The sequence below is a fragment of the Ursus maritimus genome, unplaced genomic scaffold (genome assembly GCF_017311325.1).
Source record: "Ursus maritimus isolate PB19 unplaced genomic scaffold, ASM1731132v1 scaffold_24, whole genome shotgun sequence".
Taxonomy (NCBI): Eukaryota; Metazoa; Chordata; class Mammalia; order Carnivora; family Ursidae; genus Ursus; species Ursus maritimus.
Window position 1 is genome coordinate 40,190,093 of NW_024424897.1, and position 12,888 is coordinate 40,202,980.

The following is a 12,888-nucleotide window of genomic DNA, read 5'->3' on the forward strand; positions in this document are numbered from 1 at the left end:
CCTGTCCAGCAGACCAATAACCAAAATCACGTCACAATATAACTTCACCGTGCAGAGGACCTGCTAAAGTAGAGGGACTATCCTGAAGGAGCAAAAAGAGCGAGCCAACATGTATCTGCCTGCAGAAGCCAGGAGCCTAGGTATGGGCTTGGGTCCCCGGGTACTAAATGGGGAGGGAGGATGGAGGGTGAGAACATGATGCTGGAGAAAGCGGAGTTTATTGGTATGAGCATGCGCCTGTACTACAGTATGCACATCCTAGCAGGCCCCGGGAGCTAATGCTAACGGGTCTCCAGGAGGTTTCCAGGAAGCTTAAAGAAAGCAACGGCCCACACTAGGTAAAACAGAAAGGCCAGAGCCATCAGAGCAGGGGCTAGAAGAAGGGAGCGAAAGACTCAGAGAAGTAGGCACGCTAGAGTGGACATACCATGCACACCCCACCAGATGATCACGTTGTGCCCTTTAGCACAAGCAATAAGTGGAAGAGACATGAGCATCACTGAGAAGCTCCGTGGCGGCTCCCCTCCAGACCAGGGCTGATGGCAGGCGATACTGTTACAGAGCTAGGCTCCATGATAGCAGGCTTGATAGGATCTTGAAGAAATAGAGCCCAGGTGGCAACGCTTAACCAACAGAAGCAAGATCAAGCAGCATTGTCGTGAGTGGCACGATTACAGTGGCAGCCTAGGGGACGTGACCCGCAGAGAGCTACGGAGATAGTCAATAGAACACCGCGTACCGAGAGGAAAGGGACATGGGCGGCCAGCAGGGTTCAATGTGTACACCTTTTAAAACTCAAAGATGGGTGAAGAGGAGGCTGAGGGAACCTGCCCCAATGAAAAGCCACAGTCCCTTGCCTGGTTTCTGGACCTTAGCCAGTTTTCAGACCCAGAACCTGATGACTAAAGAAGACTGTGTTCCCAGCAAGAATATAGAAAAATGAGACCTCTGGTCCTCCCTGAATGTATAATTAGAAAAGACGTACTTGGTAGTTGGCAAAAGCCTCACATTTGTCCCTTGGCCTGTGGGATAAGCGCTGTCATAGTGCAGAAGGCCAAGTGAAACCTTCTGAAACTGCCCCCCCCAACCTAGCCAAGCCTAAATTTTTCAAAATTTGTAACCCTAGGAGAATGCAGAGATAAGAGAGCATGTCCAGAGTGCCACAGTGGCAAGGGTGGAGATTATGCGTGAGCCTAACGGCTTGGGCCCCTACTTAGCAAGGCTGATCCAGCCACTGATGCCACCAAGTGCCCAACCTGCCAGCAACAGAGACCAAAACTGAGTCCCTAATAGGACACCATCCCTCAGGAAACCAACCAGTCTCTTGATGCCAAAATGACTTCTTCTACCCTAGAAAGAACAGTAATTTGTCTGGACTGGAATAGACACATTCTGGATATGGGTTTGCTCTTCCTGCCCACAGAATTTTGGTGTCTTTAGCCAGCACCACTGCCTAAGGACCTACAGAATGTTTGACCTACTGACACAGGATCCTATGTAACATAGCATTGGACCAAAGAAAGCTTCTTAAAGTGAGCATCGGGCACATGACCATGAAATCTATTGGTCCTATAATACACCACGCTAGCCAGGAACTGCTGGCCCACTAGGCTGATGGAATGGCCATTTGAAGGCACAACCGAGGCCCAGCTTAGAGAGGATGGATAACCATCCTCCAGGACCAAGAATGCACCCTAATCAGTAACAATTATTTGGTACCTGTATCCCCAATAGGTAGAACTCATGGATCTGGGAGTGGAGAGTTGGAAGGAGTGGCCCTGGTTAACATTATCCCCAATGACCCCCTAGGGGAATTTGTGCTTCCCATACCCGCAACTCTGGGCTCTGCAGGTCTAGAGGTCCTGGTTCCCAAAGGGGGAACACTACCAACAGGGGACAGAGCAATAATCCCACTAAACTTTAAAATATGGCTACCTCCCAGTCACTTTGGGCTACTCATACTAAGACACCAGCTGGCAAGCAAAGGGGTCACCATTTCATCAGGGATAATTGACCCAGATCATTAGGAAGAGGAAGAGCTATTATGCAATGGGAAGCAGAGAAGAGTATGTTTGGGATGGACAAGTGCAGCAGCCACATCGAAAGGGCATGGTGATGAGGGGCTCAGACCCTCTCGGGGATGTGGGTGTGGGTCACCCTATACAATAGCCGCTGAGAGTAGCAGAGATGCCAACTTAGGGTCAGGGGACACTACAAAGGATAGAGAAGGAAGATGACCCACGGAGGGCTATAATCCTACTAATCTTACTAGTGTACATCTCCCCAGATTAAGGGACAACCAGAATCTTATAAGAACAGTTCCCAGAACTTCTTGTAGGAAGAAAGTGGATCTGAGCAGTCCAACAGCAGGACAATAGTGGCCACCATGGAGTCCACTTCGGCACTCAAGTCCTCATTTCCCATCCTCCCCCTGCTGCTGGAAGCGTTAATAGCTGAGGCGGTCTGAGACCCTCTGTAGAAATTGCCATCAGTTTGAAGGGACCCACCTCATCCAAAGTCATACCTGCTCCCCAAGACAGCCCACTTCTAGCCTAGGAGACCCCCCCCCCCTTCTGTAGGTCTCTAAAGGCTTGGCCATTTTGCCTCAAGAAGGGACTGCTCTGAAGGGCCTTTCCAGCTCTGAAGCTCTTTGTGGGATTGTCTGAAGCCTTTTGTTGAACCCTCTAGTCGAACCTGAGTTCTTGTTCCCTGCCCCAGGGGTCAATCCTGAAAGCACTTCACAATAAACTCCGTGGGCACAACTCTCCATCTCGGAGTCAGTTTTCACCTAGGACATCCGGGTTCAAATGACAGCACCACCTCTTCCTAGCTATTGACCTTAGCAAGTTAATTCCCCACTGTAAGCCTCACTTTCCACGTCTATTAAGTGGGATGATAATGGAAATACCCAGCTGTCACGAGGCTTGAACAAAATAATGCTTGCAAGGGTCTTGGAGAAGTACCTGGCAGCCGGTAGGTGTTTCCCAGCTGGGGAGAGGAACAGCCAAAAAACTGAAATAGAAAAGATTCGGTGTGACTCCTGAAAGGAAAAAAAAAGAACAGCAATGGAAAGCGAGGGCAGTTTGAGAAGGTTCAGGGAGCACTTTGGTGGACAGAGATACTGCATAAGCCACCATCTTTCTTTCCTTTCTCCCCTAGTTTTGTTCTGAGGGAACAATGTGACCACTTTAAAAAAAATCAGTGAGGGGCACCTGGGTGGCTCAGTGGGTTAAGCGTCTGCCTTTGGCTCAGGTCATGATCCCGGGGTCCTGGGATGGAGCCCCCAATCAGGCTTTCTGCTCAGCAGAGAGCCTGCCTCTCCCTCTTCCTCTCCCTCTGCCGGTCCCCCTGCTTGTGCTCTCTTTCTCTCTCTCTCAAATAAATAAAATCTTTTTAAAAATGTCTGTCATTTAGGTAGCAGTATCATTAGAACTATTACAACGAGATACTGAAATAGGAACACATGTAATAGGTGGGGGGAGAATGCCCTCACTCTTTTTATCTGAAATAGTTTGTCTATCCTTTAAAGCCCACATTTAGCCAGATAGAAAAAGACAAATAATGGATGGTATCACTTATATATGAAAACAAACAAACAGGGGTGCCTGGGTGGCACAGCGGTTAAGCATCTGCCTTCGGCTCAGGGCGTGATCCCGGCGTTCTGGGATCGAGCCCCACATCAGGCTCCTCTGCTATGAGCCTGCTTCTTCCTCTCCCACTCCCCCTGCTTGTGTTCCCTCTCTCGCTGGCTGTCTCTATCTCTGTCGAATAAATAAATAAAATCTTTAAAAAAAAAAAAAGAAAACAAACGAACAAACAAACAAAAAACCCAAACCCAAAAAACTCAAACTCAGAAATAGAGAATAGATGGTGATTGCCAGGGGTTGAGGGATGGAGCATGTGGGGAGATGTTGGTCAAAGGGTATAAACTCTCAGTTTTAGGATGAATGAGTTCTGGGGTTCTAATGTACAGCGCGGTAACTGTAGTTAATAATACTGTATCGTGTACTCGCAATTTGCTGGTAGAGTAGCTCTTAAGCATTCTCTCCAGAAAAAAAAAAAAAGGAACCGTGAGGCGATGGATGTGTTAATCACCTTGAAGGCAGTAATCATTCCACAATATATATGTCTATCAAATCGTCACACTGTATACTTAAAATATATTACCGTTTCGTTTGTCAATTATACCTGAATAAAGTTGGGGTGGAGGAAGCCTACCCTATCCTCCCATGGCTGATCTTGCCCTGGCCACACCAGTCCTTGTGCCCCTGACCTTTTAAAGGTCAGCATTCATGGCGGGGCACCTGGCTGGCTCAGTCGGAAGAACATGCAACTCTTGATCTCGGGGTCATGAGTTCGAGCCCTACATTGGCTGCAAAGATTACTAAAAAAAATAAATCAACTTTTTTTTAAAAAGCACTCATGGTCATCTTGTCTTCATCTCAGGTGTGCTAGGCTTCTAGCTCCTAGCAATACCAAGCCACTGGGGAACTGTAATAAATTTGTTTGCATGATTAATCAAAGGGGAGCAGCTGGAAACAATTAATTACTGGTTAATTGTTATCAACTCCCAAGGTAACAAACGCTACTTACAATGAGGACTTACCCTACATGAGTGTTCTGGTTTAGTCATTAAAAGGTGAGTTATAAGCAGCTGAGAAAGAAGTGTTTTTCCTTCAGTCTTTGGTGATACAGGTAGTCGCCCAAGCTTTGGTTTCGGAGGATTCTGCTTCTATTATTCTTCATTCATTCATGAATGTCTCTTGCAGCTAAGTGTTACACAGGACTTGTAAAAGAAGATTCGATCTTTGCGCTGAAGAAGTGTAGTTATGAAGGATAAAACAGGTCTCTAAATAACTATCATAGGTGACAAAACAATGAAAGTTTCTCTTCAAGAATTGCTTGCAAGCTGTCGGACACTATGCTATGCACTTAGACGTAATATCATTTTTAAAGTTCGTGCAAACATAGGAGGTAGATATTACTAGCCCCATAATACAGATTACCTAGAACAGAAGCTCAAAAAGATTTAGTAATATGTTCAGGTCACCCAGCTAGTATGTGATGAGGCTGATAGTTAAATTCAGGTCTGTCTGTGGTCCACCCCACCCTCTTAACCAGCATCGAGCATTGTCCAAAGAAGGTTTCCTGGGACACTCATCTCTCCGAGTGTTTCATACCCAGATGAGTTTGCGAAATGCTGTGCACGGTAGCTCCTTATTGGCAAGCCACAGTGTGATTTTGCATTATAATGCAATAGTTCAGACCAGTGGTACCCAAACCTTTTTGGAGAAACATTTCTTTCAGTAAAAAACTTTAAGCACCCATGCCCAGTACAGGTTTATTTATTTACTTCAAAATTCTAGGCATATTCTAAGCTATTCTTAATTTTCTTTAATAATATATTACTTTTGTTCTTGCTAAAATGTCTCATCTTTGCAATATTATTAATGATATTTATTCCAAAAAACATAAAATATTAATATTGTTTATAATAATATTTTTACTAAGTGCATTGTGATTGAATTTGTTTTATTTTTTTCCAGCATCTTGACTTATTGATCTTTCTAAAATTCTGGTTCTAAAGTTGAGTTTATTTTGTTCTTCTCTAATGGCTACCAAAACTGAAAAGTTCCCTCTAAAACATACATATATATATACATACTCATAAATGCACACAAATGGATGAAGTTGTTATTGGCTGTGCTTACTATGTAACACTATTAGTTTTTCAGCCCTTTCAATAATTCTGCAAGGCCACTGCTGCTCTTATAATGCAGTAAGTGTATTTCTAATTTCCCTGAGGTCAATCAGTTGTTTCTTTCAAACTAACATATGGGTTCAAAGTCCACTGAAACATTTCCTTGTAACTTTAATGGGTTCGAAGTTTTTATTTCTAAGTTTTTTAAGTGCAGTGAGGAGAGTTTTTAATAGGTGAACCCTTATGTTTTTTAGCAACAAACCACATAACCACGAAATATTTAAAGATCTTTTTTTTTTCAAAATGCCCTTTCCATAGCAAGTTTCTCTACAAAAGGAGTTTGTCACTCCCTCAATCATTGTCAGATAACACCTTTATCTTGTTTGTGTGTGTGTGTGTGTGTGTGCATTTGTTTTTTTAATATTTAGAATACTGTTGACAGCCTCTGATGTCATGTTTGGCATGTTTATTTTATTTGAATCTAGATAATATAATCCATAGGTCCACTTAATTAGGCACAAGTACATTCACAATGCACTGAAAGTGGATAAATCAACAAGGGTGTCGCGGACAATACCTCCATGCTATGGGCTCCACTCTTGGAGAGTGAGAGCAGCGCAAGAAGACAGACATAACAGAGAATTGGCTACCTCCTCTTCTTTCACTGACCACATCCTCCCTCTGAGACTGAGCTGTTAACAAGAGAACCATCAACCAGGAGCTACTCTTGATATAAGAAAGACAGCAGCCACGGTTGAAAGGTAACTCATGGTACTGGCATAAGGACAGACATAAGAGCAATGCAATAGAACTGAGAGTCCAAAAAATAAACCATCACAAATACAGTCAGTCAATTTGATTGTTAACAGGGACACCAAGACAGTTCAATGGATAAAGAACATTCCTTTCAACAAATGGTGCTGGGACAACTGGATAGCCACATGTAAATGAGCGGAGTTGGATGCCTACCTCACACCATATACAAAAATTAACTCAAAATGGATAAAAGAGCTAAATGTAAGAGCTAAAACTCTGAAAGTCCTAAAATAGAACAAAGGAGTAAATTTCTGTGAACTTGGACTAGGCCGTGGTTTCTTAGATATGACACTAAAGCAAAGAAATGTAAGGGAAAAAAATAGATAAATTGGACTTCATCAAAAATAAAACAAAAAACTTTTGTACTTCAAAGGATTCTATCAAGGGGCACATGGCTGGCTCAGTCGGTGGAGTGTGTGACTCTTGATCTCAGGGTTGTGAGTTAGAGCCCACATCGGATGTAGAGATTACTTAAAAATAAAATCTTTAGGGGCGCCTGGGTGGCACAGCAGTTAAGCGCCTGCCTTCGGCTCAGGGCGTGATCCCGGCATTATGGGATCGAGCCCCACATCAGGCTCCTCCGCTAGGAGCCTGCTTCTTCCTCTCCCACTCCCACTGCTTGTGTTCCCTCTCTCGCTGGCTGTCTCTATCTCTGTCAAATAAATAAAATCTTAAAAAAAAAAAAAATAAATAAAAAATAAAATAAAATCTTTAAAAAAAAGAGAGAGAGAGAATTCCAGCAAAAAAGTGAAAAGACACTTACAGAATGGGAGAAAATATCTGCAAATCACATATCTGATAAGGGATTTGTATCTAGAATATACAAAGAACTCTTACAACTCAACAACAACAAAAGAAACTACCTAATTTGTTTTTCATTTATTTATTTTTTAAAAAAGATTTTATTTATTTATTTGACACACACAGAGACGGCCAGTGAGAGAGGGAACACAAGCAGGGGGAGTGGGAGAGGAAGAAGCAGGCTCCCGGTGGAGCTGGGAGCCTGATGTGGGGCTCAATCCCAGGACCCTGGGATCACACCCTGAGCCAAAGGCAGACGCTTAATGACTGAGCCACCCAGGCACCCCAAAACTACCTAACTTAAAAATGGGCAAAGACACCTGGCTGGCTCAGTTGGAAAAGCATGCAACTCTTGATCTTGAGGTCATGAGTTCAAGTCCCGCATTGGGTGCAGAAATTACTTACTTATAAATAAATGAGCAAAAAATTTTTTAAAAAATGGGCAAAGAATCTGAATAGACATTTCTCAAAGAAGATACACAAATGTCTAGCAGGCACTAGAAAAGCTGTTCCCCATCTTTTAAGCCATCAAAGAAATGCAAATCAAACCCACAATGAAGTATTACTTCATACCTATTGGGATAGGTGTAATACAAAAGACACTTTTGTACAATACAATAAAAACGTCGGCAAGGATGTAGAGAAACGGAAACTCTTCTACACTGCTGGTGGGAATATAAAATAGTGCAGCCACTGTGGGAAACATTTTGGCAGTTTTTCAAAAGATTAAACAGAGAGATATCATATGACCCAGCCATTCCACACCTAGGTATATACCCAAGAGAAATTGAAAAAATTGTGCACACAAGATTTATACACGAACACTTACAGCAACATTATGCATAACTCAAAGATCCATAAATTGATGAACGGATAGACAAGATGTGGTGTAGCTACCCAACAAAATATTATTCAGCCATAAAAAGGAATGAAGCTCTGATACCTGTCACAACATGGCTGAACCTTGGAAACATGTTGCTAAGCAAAAGAAGTCAGTCATAAAATACCACATATTGTGATTCCACTTATCTATCAAATGTCCATAAATGGCAGATCCATAGAGATATGAGGTAAATTGGTCGTTGCTTAGGGCTGGGGGAGTGGGGGTTGGGAGAAATGAAGAATGACTGCTAATGGATGTGGGGTTCCATTCTGAGGGAATGAAAGTGTTCTAAAAGGTACTGTAACAGCTTTAAATATACTCAAAACCATTGAATTAGATACTTTGTATGGGCGAATTATATCATACATAAATTATATTTCAATAAAACTGTTATTTTGTAATAATATATAGAACACCCTAAAGGCTCTGCCAAAAAACCTCCAGAACTGATAAATAAGTTCAGTAAAGTCACCGGATATAAAATTAATATATATAAATCTGTTGTATTTCCTTACACTAATATTGAAGTAGTAGAAAGAGAAAACAATCCCATTTATAATTGCCCCGGAAAGAATAAAATACCTAGGAATAAACTTAACCAAGGAAGTAAAAGACCTGTACTCCAAACACTATAAAACACTAATGAAAGAAATTGAAGATGGGGCGCCTGGGTGGCACAGCGGTTAAGCGTCTGCCTTCGGCTCAGGGCGTGATCCCAGCGATCTGGGATCGAGCCCCACATCAGGCTCTTCTGCTATGAGCCTGCTTCTTCCTCTCCCACTCCCCCTGCTTGTGTTCCCTCTCTCACTGGCTGTCTCTATCTCTGTCAAATAAATAAAATCTTTAAAAAAAAAAAATTGAAGATGACGCACATGGAAAGATATTCCATGCTCATGGATTGGAAGACCAATATTGTTAAAATGGCCATACTACCTGAAGTAATCTACAGATTTAATGCAATCCCTGTCAAAATACCAACAACATTTTTCACAGAACTAGAACAAGTAATCCTAAAGACGAAAGACCCTGGATAGCCAAAGCAAATCTTGAAAAAAGAAGAACAAAGCAGGAGATAATCACAATCCCAAATTTCAAGATATACTACAAAGCTGTACTGACACAAAAACAGACGCATAGACCAATAGAACAAAATAGAGAGTCTAGAAATCCACACTTATATTGTCAATTGTCTACAAAGGAGGCAAGAATATACAATGGGGAAAAGAGAGTTTATTCAACCAATGGTGTTGGGAAAACTGGACCACTTTCTTATATGCAAAAATAAACTCCAAATGGATCAAAGACCTAAATGTGAGACCTGAAGCCATAAAACTCCTACAAGAAAACATAGGCTGTAATTTCTCTGACATCAGCCGTACAAACATTTTTCTAGATATGTCTCTTCAGGCAATGGAAGCAAAAGTAAAATTAGATTATTGGGACTATGCCACAATAAAAACTTCTGCACAATGAAGGAAATCTTCAACTAAACAAAAAGGCAACCTACTGAATGGGAGAAAATATTTGCAAATGATATATCCTATAAGGGGTCAGTATCCAAAATATATAAAGAACATACATGACAACAAAAAACCAAAGAATCCAATTAGAAAATGGGCAGAGGGCCGGATTAGACATTTCCCCAAAGAAGCCATCCAGATGGCCAACAGACACATGGAAAGATGCCCACCATCACTCATCATCAGGGACATGCGCATCAAACCCACCACGGGCTATCACTTGACACCTGGCAGAATGGCTAAAATACAAAAGACAAGAAATAACAAGTGTTGGTGAAGATGTGGAGAAAAAGAACCCTCACGCACTGTTGGTGGGAACGCAAACTAGCGTAGTCGCTGTGGAAAACCATATGGAGGTCCCTCAAAAAAATTAAAAATAGAATTACCATATGATCCAGTAATCCCACTACCAGGTATTTACCCAAAGAATACAAAAACACCGATTCAAAAAGGTATATGTGCCCCTGTGTTTATTGCAGCATTATTTACAATAGCCAAACTATCCATTGACAGATGAATGGATAAAGAAGATGTGGTGTGTATATACAATGGAATATTATTCAGCCATAAAAGAGAATGAAGTCTTGCCATTTGCAACATCCTGGAGGGAGATGGAGGGTGTAATGCTAAGTGAAATAAGTCAGAGAAAGACAAACACCATATGATTTCATTCATATGTAGAATTTCAGAAACAGATGAACAAACAAAGAAAAAAAGAAACAAACAAAAACCCAGACTCTTAAATACAGAGAACAAACTGGTGGTAGCCAGAGGGGGAGGTGGGTGAGGGGATGGGGGAAATAGATGAAGGGGATTAAGAGTACACTTATCTTTTTTTTTTTTAACATTTTAAAAAAAGACTTTATTGATTTATTTGACAGAGAAAGAGAGAGAGAGAGCACAAGCAGGGGGAGCGGCAGGCAGAGGGAGAGGGAGAAACAGGCTCCAGGCTGAGCGGAGAGCCCGGCGTAGGGCTTGAACCCAGGACAGTGGGATCATGACCTAAGCTGAAGGCAGACGCCCAACCGACCGAGCCACCCAGGCGCCCCAAGAGTACACTTATCTTGATGGACCCTGAGAAATGTATAGAATGGTTGAATCACTATATTGCACACCTGAAACTAATATAACACTATGTTAATTATACTTCATTTTAAAAAAAAACTGTTTTTTCCTAAGTAACTCTCCATTGTTCTGATAGGCAAAATGAGAAAGGGATAGACCTTACTGTACATTATAATGGGATTTAGGGACTTCCAGGGAAAAGGGAAGCATTTTGATAATGAAGGAAGTTTCTCCTTAATTATTAGGATTACCTTGGGGACGTTCTTACATCTGATCTAACAAGTTCCAGAGTTCCTGACACACAGCCATGTCTGCTGCAACTCACTTCGAAGGGAATAGCAAAAACGTGTTGTGCCTCAGATGACCCACACCCGTCCTCAGCAGCGGGCTCTGGTGAAACAGAGCCACCTCCCCCAGCCCCACCCCCATCTTCTCCTGCCTCTGCCAGGTCTGTAAGATGTAGTTGTCCATACAAGGCTGAGAGTCCTGTGGAGTTCCCCGGTGGGACTGAGGAATTGTCTGGAGAGAGAAAGGGGATGGAGGAGATCCTTCCCAGTGGTTTCCAGTGAAGTAACCAAGAGTCTTACAGAAGATGCCTGAGAGAGTGGGGTCCTCAGGGACAGAGCTCGGGAGAACCTTCCACCTCACCCTTTGAAATCCTAACCCTATGCTACTTTGCCTCATGATTCTGGGAGAATCAAATCCCCCCAGAGCTTTAACCTTTTCTCTAAGGAATTCCAATTCATGGGGTGCCTGGGAGGCTAAGTCAGTTCTCTCTCTCCCTCTCCCTCTGCCCCTCCCCACCCCCCACCTGGTCGTGTGTGTGTGTGTGTGTGTGTGTGTGCGCGCGCGCGCTCTCTCTCTCTCTTTCAGAAAAAAAAAAAAGAAAGAAGGAAAAATTTTCGGGGTGCCTGGGTGGCTCAGATGGTTAAATGTCTGCCTTTAGCTCAGGTCATGATCCCAGGGTCCTGGGATCCCTGCTCGGTGGGAGCCTGCTTCTCCCTCTCCCTCTGCTGTTCTTCCTGCTTGTGCTCTCTCTCCCTTCTCTCTCTGTCAAATAAATAAATAAAATCTTTAAAAAAAATTTTCAATTCCTTTTCCAGTTGTCCCAAAACTTCAGGAAAGCAAACTTTCTATCCGTACAGTCTGCAGTGGTTGTGGTAAAAAAGAAAGAGACATGCCCCCTCCCCGGCTCCCCAGTGAGGCCTGTAAAGAAAGGACTAGAATCTTCTACCAAGGGGACTAAATCAGGAATTGGAGTTAGCAGACCACGAAGCAAACTGTGGTCCTCAGCGGAGCTCATGGCCAAGGTGGGAAACAAGTTTGTGACCGTAAGAAATGCTCATACGTGGGCAACTCAAGATACAGATTTCTAAGCTTTCCATTTATCCCTACAGGTTAAAAAGGGCTGACCCCTGGAAAGCAGGTGACTATTTGGGTCAGGAAATGCAAAACAAGGCTACAGAGCAGCCAGAAGGCCAAGTTGGCTGGAGTATGGTCTAGTCTAGGAGAGTCGTAGAAAATAGAGCCATGCATGGGGCCATTCTGGTCAAAGCCCTAGAGGCCTGGCTGAGACATTGGCACTCACTGCTCATAGCCCCAAAGTACAAAAGGTGTTGTTACCCACGTACAAAGCCACAGTTATGTCCTTAACCTAGGTTCTCAGAAAAGAAGACACTTTTTTATCGGCTGTGGAAGTCTGAGACAAAAGTTCATCTTGGGCTCCATCTGTGCCATTCCAGATGCGTGCATAATGCTGTGCATGTCAGGCTCTTGGCTGCACACAACTAGAGCCGCAGACACTTCACCTACATGGAAAGGAAGTGCACTAGCAGGATATTGGTGGGTCACAGCATAGGAGGGTAAACTGGGTGACTGGCCCCAGAAAACAGGAAAGAACCAATGGATGTGAGTCAGCAGGAAACCCAGCCAAAGACATGACACAGGAACATTACTCACGGCCACGGCCACTGGCCGGTCCGCTCCACAGGCACTGTGGTGAGCGCTCCCTAAAGGTTTCATGTCTTTATATCATCACTCCCTCCGTGATCACCGCTCCCAGATGGAACATCCCAGTGGCAGAGCCAGGAGTCAGGAAAGAA